This window comes from Neofelis nebulosa, chromosome 18 (assembly GCF_028018385.1).
Source record: "Neofelis nebulosa isolate mNeoNeb1 chromosome 18, mNeoNeb1.pri, whole genome shotgun sequence".
Classification (NCBI taxonomy): domain Eukaryota; kingdom Metazoa; phylum Chordata; class Mammalia; order Carnivora; family Felidae; genus Neofelis; species Neofelis nebulosa.
The window spans coordinates 23624928-23634782 of NC_080799.1; the positions used below are offsets into that span (position 1 = coordinate 23624928).

Sequence of the window (9855 nt, forward strand, 5' to 3'; positions counted from 1 at the left end):
AAACCATGGGTAAAACTACCCTGTGATGTTAGAAACGAGGACAGCGGTAGGGACGCCGGGGTGGCTCGATCGGTTGAGTGTCTGACTCTTGATTTCACCTCGGGTCATGTGTTACCACGAAACAGAAGTTCAGTTGCAACTGTCTCAAGCAAAAAAGGATTTCTTGGACACTCCCGTAAATGGAAAGATGGAGCCTCAGGCGTGGCTGGATCCAGAGGCTCAAACAAGATGCCCAGGGCTAGAGCTCTTGTATTCCCTTTTTCTGTTTCCTGGTACTGCTCAGTCTGGGATGTCGTGAGTCTGAGCGGACTTTCTCTATGGATTTTCCATTCTCATAGCTCAGAGGCAACAAGTCCAGAAGAAGTCATTATCTATTCTCATTGGCCCAGAGTGGGTCGTGTGCACATTCCTGAACCAATCGTTAAGGCCGGGGAGATGGAACATTCTGATTGGCCAAGCCAGTGTCATTGTGTCTATTCCTGGAATCAGGGGTCACTCTCACCCTAATCACATCACTGTGACCAGGGAAGGATGTTTCCCCAAGGGAAGTGAAGGTATTGTTCCCAAAAGGGGGGCTGCAAGCTGGAAAGGCAAACAAACAGGTATCTGGGACGTACATTCTGAGCCTTGGTACCTCCATCTGCAAACGGGGTTGAATGCTGATCTCTAAGACCCTCCCCGGACACTAAGGTTGCATGATTTCCACCTTGAGGCTGAAGGCTTTCTTGGTGCAAGGCACTGGCTGCCAGGGCTGTGGTTTATGGAACCGAGCAATGCAGTTCAGACTTATCCCAATCTTTGACTTCCTGTAATGTACATGCACTTCATTAGTTCCAGAGAGAAAGGCAAAAAGAAATATGTTATCTATCTATCTATCTATCTATCCATCCATCCATCATCTATCCATCTATCCATCCATCCATCATCTATCCATCCATCCATCCATCATCTATCCATCCATCCGACATCTATCTGTCTATATATCCATCTATCCACCCATCATTTGTCTATCTATGCATCATCTATGTATATCTATCTATCTATCTATCTATCTATCTATCTCTCTATCTATGCATGTATCCATCCATCCATCCATCCATCCATCATCTGTCTATATATCCATCTATCCACCCATCATCTATCTATCTATCTATCTAACCACCTAGAGAGAGAGCAAAGAGCGTTACTTTCACATGCTATCTTTTATATTCGTCACACCTTCCGTTTTAAAGATGTTAAATGAGGGGCGCCTGGGTGGCGCAGTCGGTTAAGCGTCCGACTTCAGCCAGGTCACGATCTCGCGTTCCGTGAGTTCGAGCCCCGCGTCAGGCTCTGGGCTGATGGCTCAGAGCCTGGAGCCTGTTTCTGATTCTGTGTCTCCCTCTCTCTGCCCCTCCCCCGTTCATGCTCTGTCTCTCTCTGTCCCAAAAATAAATAAAAAAACATTGAAAAAAAAAAAAAAATTAAAAAAAAAAAAAAAAAAAAAGATGTTAAATGAGGCTCAGAAAAGTTCCCCCAAACCATGCAATTGCCATCAGGCCAGCAGATTTAAAACCTGCTCTTTCGGGCGATATCAGGCTTTCTCAATCTTGACTCACCACAATTGACCTTTGGGGCCAGATAATTCTGTGGTGTCGGGGGGGGGGGGGGGGTTGCCCTGTGCACTGCAGGGGGTCCAGGAGCAGCTCTAAGCCCTACTCACGAGATGCCAAGAACATCCCCCACCCCACGCGGTGACAATGAAAAATGTCGCATGCCTCCTGAGGGACAGTCACCCTGGCTGAGAACCACCGTTATAAATGACTGGTGGACGGAAACCCGGGCTTTGTCCCTTACGAGCTGGGTGGCTGTGGGGTGAATATTTCACCTTCCTGAACTCTAGTTTCCCCATCTGTAAAATGGGATCAAAACTATAATGCCCCCCTTCATCACCCACGAGGACGTTTTAGCCTGGTACTTTAAGCGCTTCATAAATGGTGACCGACGCAACCTCCCTCGCCAACCTGGAAATCATTTTACAGAGAGGACTTTTTTTTCTTTTTCTGGCAAATTATAGACACACTGAATTGCAAATGAGGACAGGCATTTGAGGCCACTCTGGTTGCCTAATTAGTATAACTCCATTGACAGCCTGGCTCCTTCAAAGGAGGCTCCTTGGGATGTGGGCCCTCTGCAGAGCTGGCTGGGAACTCGGAACAGAGTCAGAACAACATCAAACGTTTCAAAGCTCAGAAACGAGGCCATGTTCTCCAATAGGGAGCTGTCTCTGTAAACGTTCCCGTGGTTATTAAATTCCTGCGGCGGCTACTTTAATTGGACCCGCCTCCCTCACTTGGCCAAACCCGGCTGCACAGCCCCGCCCTGGTTTTGTCCGGGGAGCAGAATTCCCGACCAGAGACTCCTGTTATCAGCCTTGCTCAAATCCCGGAGCCCGACTCCACCGATGGGTTTGCCTGTTTTTCCCACCCCGAGCCGACTTGGTCAGTGGCCTCAGTCCCTGCCCGGCGGTGCTGGGATGAAGCCGCCCTCCCCGACCCCACATCCACTGGGTCCCCTTGTCCACCTCGGTGTCTCCAGCGCCCGGCACATGACCTGACACAGAGTAGCCCATCGGGAAGTGTTAAATGAACCCGCGACTGAACGGGTGCCGAATCTCGCCCTTCTGACCTCGCGATGCCCATCGGATGCTGGGTCTAGGACCCCAAGTACTAAGCCTGGGGAGCCAGGCGGGCTCCACGTCGCCAGGTCCCCTGCCTTTCCCCCCAAACTCCTCACTTCATCGGAGGTCGCCGTTCGTCAGTCTGCACGGGACTGTGTTGTATCCAGCCAGACTGTTGTGTTAACAAACGGGTCATTGGGCTCACATGCTTCGGTTTGCAATAATCTCCATCACCATAGAGCTCCGCCCCCAATCAGTTACGCTTCCCGCCTGCAGGCTCCAGGCATCTGGGCTGGGATCTGTGATAGGACAAGACCCCCTCGCCTATAAGCAGGTCCCAACAGACTGAGCTACCTAGAATCCAGGCCCCGGAGCCTGACCCTGGTACCCTCGTGGATCTCAGGCTGTTTGACCAGAGTCCAAGCCCCCCGTATCCCTTCCGGTTTTGTCCCACTGTCCTCCCGTCCTTCCTCTACCTTTCCTCCAGCTGGTGGGCATCCAGGGGTCTCTTCCTCTTCCTTCACTCTTGACCTCGTCTCGGATTCTTCCAAAAGAGCCGACCTCCCAGAACTGTGGAAAGTGGCTTCCAGGGTGAATATCCGATTTCCTCCCGAGGCGCACATGTCACAGTCCCAGAGGGCTCGGGAAGGAGATCTTTCAAAATAAACACAGGGACGATTTTTCCCTTGGGACTCGGTTCTCAGACCACACAGTGTCCACCTAAATTAGCACAGTCCAAACCACCCGGCCCCTGTTCCCTCCCCCCACAAGGCCGGGGAATTTCACTTCGAGGCCGGTCACAGAAGGTCGTACTCCAGGGTGACCCGAACCATCCCAGGATGGGGGTGGGTCAGGAGCAGGGCGGGACATCAAAGCCAACCAGGACCGGAGAGCATGGGTACTGGCCAAAGATGTTCGGGACAAATGCTTGGCTGGCTTTTCATTTTAAACGTAAGAAAGCTCTTAGCGCCACATTTTGGGGCAGATCATTACATCCAACCAACAATAAGACGTGGAAATTCCTTGAGAGCAAATTTTCCCAGAGTGAAATGGTTATTGCTCTGGCACAAGGTAAATGCAGCAAAAATCCCGTTTTAATGAACTTGAAGGGATGCCAGAATTCCTGTAGCAACGGGAGGGTTATGTCTATGGAAACAGTGCCCAATACGCAGGCGGGGCTTGCCTGATACTCTGGAGGCTGGTTCCTTTAGGATAATAAAGCAATGGTATTTGGAAGGCACTCCACTGCAATATTCTTATTTTAGAGGTAGGGAGAGATGGCACAAGGGACGGGATGTCGGCACGGACACTGGAAACCTAGCTTTGATACGTTGCTCTGTAACTTTGTGCAAATAATGTCCTCTACCCACAACTCAGTTTCTCCACCTGCGAAAGGAAAAGATGGGAACACCCCCGAATTGGACTCGGAAGGCTGGAGAGATTTCTAAAGCCATGTGATCATGTCTGCTTAGAAATCCTCGACTGCTAGTGACCTGACCCAGTGTGGCGTTACATTTAAAGGTGCAGAGCCTGGGGCGCCTGGGTGTCTCAGTCGGTTGAGCGTCTGACTCTGGATACTGGCTCAGGTCGTGATCCCAGCGTCGTGGTATCGAGCCCTGCATCGGGCTCTGGGCTGAGCATGGGATCTGCTGGGATTCTCTGTCCCCCTCTCTCTCTTCCCTTCTCCTGTGCTCATTCTCTCGCTCTCAAATAAAAGAAGAAGAAAAATAAAGTTGCAGACTGGGAAAAGAATTGCAAGCTTTGCTGATGCATTGTTTGGTTACTTAATGAAACTTTGTATCTATCCTGCTCTGTCATTAACACCCCCCCTTCCCCCAAATAGTCAAGTATGCAGACGTCCCGGCAAATCTCTGCCCTTGCTACTAACAGAGACCCATTTACAGGGCTTTAAACCCAGAGCGTATTCCTTCACACAAAAGAACTCCAGACATAAGTAGTTTGGGGTTGGTTTGCTGGTTTCCAGCGTCATTAGGGATCTTCTGTTTTTCAGTCCGCTATCCTCAAAGTCATGTCATGGCTGCCAGAGCTCCAGCCTTCGTGGCCCGTTCCAAGCAAGAAGAGAAAAAGCAAGAGGCAAACATGTATCCCTCCCGAGTAAGCCCCTGTTAAACAGATTTCCCAGAAGTTCCACTTGGTGATTTCTGCCAGCAACTCATTGGCCAAGCCTAGATGCAAAGCGAGCGTTCGAAAAGGAGTATTTTCACCCGTGCATGATCACCCCAAATGCAGTAGGGGCTCACAGTGAGCAAGAGGAGACAAACCAGCAGATCCTCGCCATCCTGGTCCTTCCAGGCTCCTGCTCCTCCAGGTACGGCCCACAAGACCTGCCCCAGGCAGGTTTCTCCCCACCCCCCATCCCTACCCCGTAAGTGCCGTTCTCCTGCTCCGACAACCTTTCCCTTGTGAATTATCACACCGTGGTTCAGGGGGGTGCTTCCCTGTTTGGACGGAGACAGAATCTTTGGCTCCCGGCTGCCTCGTGCCCTCCCTCTCCAGTTTTCTCTTTTGCCTGGAGCCTGATTTATAATTCACCTTTCATTTCCCGTTCAGCTTTGGTCTCCTAGAACGCTGTTTGGACCCTGGCTACGGTCCAGTATTTATAAACTGAGTCCTGTTCTACTGACGGCTCCGGGTTTGGAATTCTGGTTGCTTCGTTGCCTCTGTACCTGGCTCACCCCTGACACTCCTTCCCTGGACCTCGATTCCTGAGTCCTAGCTCAGAGGACCCCAGTGCAGGTTCACAGGCTCTGGTTAGCAAACTATGTTTTTACTGCACCCAGGTAGGGCTGGGTCTCACGGACAAATGGAATTTTCTCCTCCACAGATCAAAATCCACAGTTCTGCACTGGAGAACATGGTTATACAGGCACAGCGCCTTGGAGAGTTTACAGGGCATGAGTGGCTGGGAAACACGTAAAAAGATGTCCCTCCCCTCGGTAATCATGAAGATGTAGAGTCCCACGTCGAAGGAGCCCCATCTTAAGGACTTGGTGTTTCCAAACAGTGAAGAGTCCAACAAAAACAAATAAAAAATAAATAAAAGGTCCAACAATATTAGGTGCTGGCGAGGATGCTGAGAAACCAATTACCTTATCTGTCGCCGGTGTAACTGTCAACGTGAACGTCGACTTTGGTAAGCAATTCGGATATATACAGCGAGGTTAAAGAGGGGGGTACCCAGTGGCCACGCCTTTTCGCTCCCAGGTTTATACTTTAAAGAAACTCCTACCCAGGGAAGCTGGGATATGGATGTTTGTTGCAATGATGTTTGCACAGGGATTGCTCTCGCTGAGTGTGGCTGGAACCAAGACTGGACAGCGCCCGAATAAAGAGAACACGCCAGCTTCTGTGTGATTCCCGAGATAGAAAGGCCGAGAGCCACTGGTAGGGGCCCTGCTTTTCATCCAGGCTTTATTAGAACTTCCAAGAGAATGCACAAGCCTGGCTGGTGGCTGGATGGTCCAAGAGACACCCTGGGACAATCAGACAAGGGGGCAGTGCACGGCAGCAAGAGATGGGACCCAGGGGCTGTGCAGTGGCCCTTGTAGACACTTCAGCCCACAGCACACGCCGATCTTGGGCAGGTGACTCAGAGCCCCATTCTTGGGTGACGGGAGCTCATGAAGATGACAAGGCCTGGATATAAATGGGACTGTGGCTTCAGGGTTAGGTTCCAGTTCCAAGAGGAGCCAGGATCGTGTAAAAATCATACATTGTTATCGCCTTCGTAAGAGCTAACTGAGCCTCATCAGGCATCACCATGTGTCAGGAACCGTCTAACATCCTACCGATATCGCCGACATCAGCCAAAGGTGGCCACGCGATACAGCTCTGACCAATGAGGTCAGGATGGAAGTCTGCTTGACGGTGTTTCCAGGAAAGCTACTCTATCTGCCCGGAACGTGGATATAATGGTCAGGTGGCAGCAGCCATCTTGCGATCAAGAGGAAAAGACAGTCATGCTGAGAATAGCAGTCCAGGAAAACAAAAGAATCTGAGCCTTGGCGGTGATTGGTGTCATGTCCCGACTACCTCTGTGTATCGTATTTAACGAGAAAAATCTACCTCTCTTGGTTAGGCCACCGTAGCGTCCGATAAACACAACGTGTAAAGACATACATGATCTCATTGGATCCTCACGACAAACTTCTGAGATAGGTAGTCCTACAGTTACCATTTTACAGGAGAGGACGATAAAGCTGAGAGGAGTTTAGCGTGGGTAGAAGAATCTTGGCCAGACCTATCTGGCTCGTTCCAAATTCTCCTTTATTCCTATGCTATTCTGCCTCTGCACGATACATTGAGATGGGGTTTAATCCAATTCTCATGGGTTGAGTCAACAGAGAGCCAATGGTAGCAGAAGGTAGCAGGGGGTGGGGGCCTAGAGGCGACGCAGACGTTCTCGATTCCATCCTGAGAGGGGATGAAAATTGACATCGGAAGTCCTGCCTATTACTCCTTTCCCTGGCAGGATGCCCACAGGGGGTCCAGGAGTGGGGACGCCTGGGGGGGGGGGCGGGTAAGAAGCATCAGTCGTCCCTTCAGCTACGCAAAATGAGCAGCAGCCATTGAGCTCAGGAGGCCAGTGAACGTAGATTGAGAATAAAGTGGGGGTCCAGGGTGGGGGACGAACCAGACTTCCTCGGGCAGAGAGCTGGAGCCCAGCGAGGAGGCAAATGTCTCTTGGGTTATCAACACTCCTCCGGAGAGACTGATTACGAAGAACAACGTTGGTGAGAGGGGTGGATGGAACGTTTGGTTCTGCTTCTCACCCACTCACCCCAGAGACACGAGGGTACCACACCCACGGGCCCTGGGACAACAGGCTTAGCCGTGGGTAGGACGTACCACCCTTCACAGAAGGGTACAGAGGGAGGTACCTCTGGGCTTCGAATCCTGGCATCCACACTTAATGATAGCTTTCTGGGTTTTGTTTTGGTTTTTTTTTTTTTAAGTAGGCTCCACACCCAGCTCTGAGCCCAACCCGGGGCTTGAACTCGCGACCCCGAGATCCAGACCTGAGCTGAGATCAAGAGTCGGATGCTTCACCGACTGAGCCACCGTGGCGCCCCGAGAGCTTTCTGATTGTTTTAAAGGAGTCATTCAACATCTCTGATCGTTGGTCAAGGACTCACACGTCCTGGTGAGCACGGAGGGAAAAATCCGTGCCCACCCCCGGCTCACGCTGGGCACACAGAGCCTGAAAGCACTTCTGCTCTCTTCCTGGGTGTGAGCCTGGAACAGGAGCGCTTCCCTCTCTGTTGTTCCGGAAAGATCCACAGGGGAGCACGTTCCAGCGGCTGCTGCTGGTGCCACTCAGCGCCTTGTGTCCTTGACGGTATTAAATGTTCCCTTCTGTGCACCCCGGTCTCGGAAGGTGTGGCCAGGCGACAGTCACGCGGCCTGTCGCCCGCTGTGTCTTCTGGAGCCACATCGTTTGCTTTCCCAACTCCTGCCCCCCTCCCCGCGCCGGCCATTCTCTCTTTCTCCCCCCCCCCCCCCCCCGCCCCGTCCCCCTTCTCTTTCCCTCCTCTGTCTCGACACGAGGCTGCGGGGCCACACAGAGGCAGGGTAGCAGCAAGCTGGAGCTTTAGGGGGCAGCTTACGTATGGCAGGTGGAGGGGGGGGGCGAACTAGACTTCTGGGCTCCCTTGTGGGTTGGCTGATGCCTTCGGTGGGCTCTGGGAGGTAGGGGCAACCCCAGCTGTCTGATGCCTGGCCCCAGGGCAGTCAGGACGGGGGGTCTAGTGTGACCATCTTTATAAGGGAAGTGCTAAAGTGTGAACTTCATTAGCTACTTGCGAAGGGAAAATGGCTGGGTTCTAGGCAGGGGCCAACATGGGGTGGAGAGAGCACCGTCAAAAGTATTGCAGGTAAGAAACGGACTACCTCGAGGCACATGCTGACAGCAAAGGCCATCATCTCCCGGAGGCAGGCCAGCCCCGCGGCTAGAAGGGCAAGTCCTGAAGCCAATTCGACCTCCCGCTTCCTCCAGCCCCTTGCTGTGTGATCTCATGCAAGCCGCTCAACCTCTCTGTGTCTCCGTTTTATCTTGGGCACGTTGGATGGGCGGGTGAGAATGCTAATAACTGTCCCCGTCTCACGGGGCAGGTGTAAGGAGGAAACGAATTCATGCCATAAGGTGCTCAGAAGAGTTCCCAGAAGAAGGCAAAGGGTCGGTAAGTGCGCGTTACTCCCATCCAAAGGATTACCGCATCGCTACGACCCTGTAGGGCGAGTTCTAATGGAAACATTCACTAGAGGCTGAACCAGCAGTGAAGGCGGGGGCGGGGGGTGGGGAGGTATTCCCAGCGAACAGGCTCCAACCACTGACCCATCTTTACCAAGTTCTGGCTGAGCTAGCAAGAATGGGTGGTCCTGGCTTGGTGACCCAGCACTGGAAGGGGCTGATCCTTGGGGTCACAGGGAGCCTCCGCCCGCCCTTGGAAATCTACGAGCGCTGGCCTGGAAGGGTAGAGCGGAACCTCCATCTGCCTCCGCCTGGGGGAAGGTGGTGATTCCCTGCAGACCTGGGAGAGGGGTTTGGGGGACGAGATACTCACACATGGACAGCAGGAATGCTTTATGCTGTAGCAGTTTCAATAGCTTCTTTCGTGGAGTCCTCTCTGGGCTCCTGAAAGCCCCCTTGAGCTGCGTTGCTTGGAAATCTACCGTGAGCACTTCTAGTTAATTGCTTTTATAGGCAGGTGCATTTTCTCAGGATTAAGGCATTATGTCCCCCCAGAGGGATGACATAATAGCTCCTAGGGGATGAGCTACATGGATTAAAGGGGGTGCAGAGAGCCCCAGCCTTCCATTGTTTGGGGGAGGAAAGAATGATCACCCAGGGACGCGGACCATTAAAAGGTTCCCTGACTTCGGAGCAGAAGCTGAATACACATCCCCCCCACCGACACTCTGCACCCACCTGAACATTCACACGTGTCGTCTAAGGCGTGGAAGGGACACTGATCTGCGGTGTTTTCACCCAGATTCTCCAGGACAGTCTCAGGCAGGTCCTTCGTTCATTTGTCGATTGGTTATTTCGGTCAACTTGTACATGACTGGCCTTGGAGATACCACGATGATCAGAGCCCCGACAGCAGGGGCTTCCTAGTCTGCTAGAGCAGAGAAACATCACACAAACAAGCACCCAGTTGAGCACACCCATCATG

At 52.3% G+C, this 9855-nt stretch overlaps 1 long non-coding RNA gene across 1 annotated transcript in view; it reads right to left on the minus strand.

Annotated features, from left to right (window-relative positions):
- Positions 1-9431, minus strand: part of LOC131501021 (uncharacterized) — a 28119-nt gene extending 18688 nt beyond the window's left edge. The window contains exon 1 of the long non-coding RNA XR_009256580.1: positions 9244-9431. This is a non-coding gene — a long non-coding RNA (uncharacterized LOC131501021). The remainder of the gene's footprint in view (positions 1-9243) is intronic.
- Between the last annotated feature and the right edge of the window lie 424 nt (positions 9432-9855).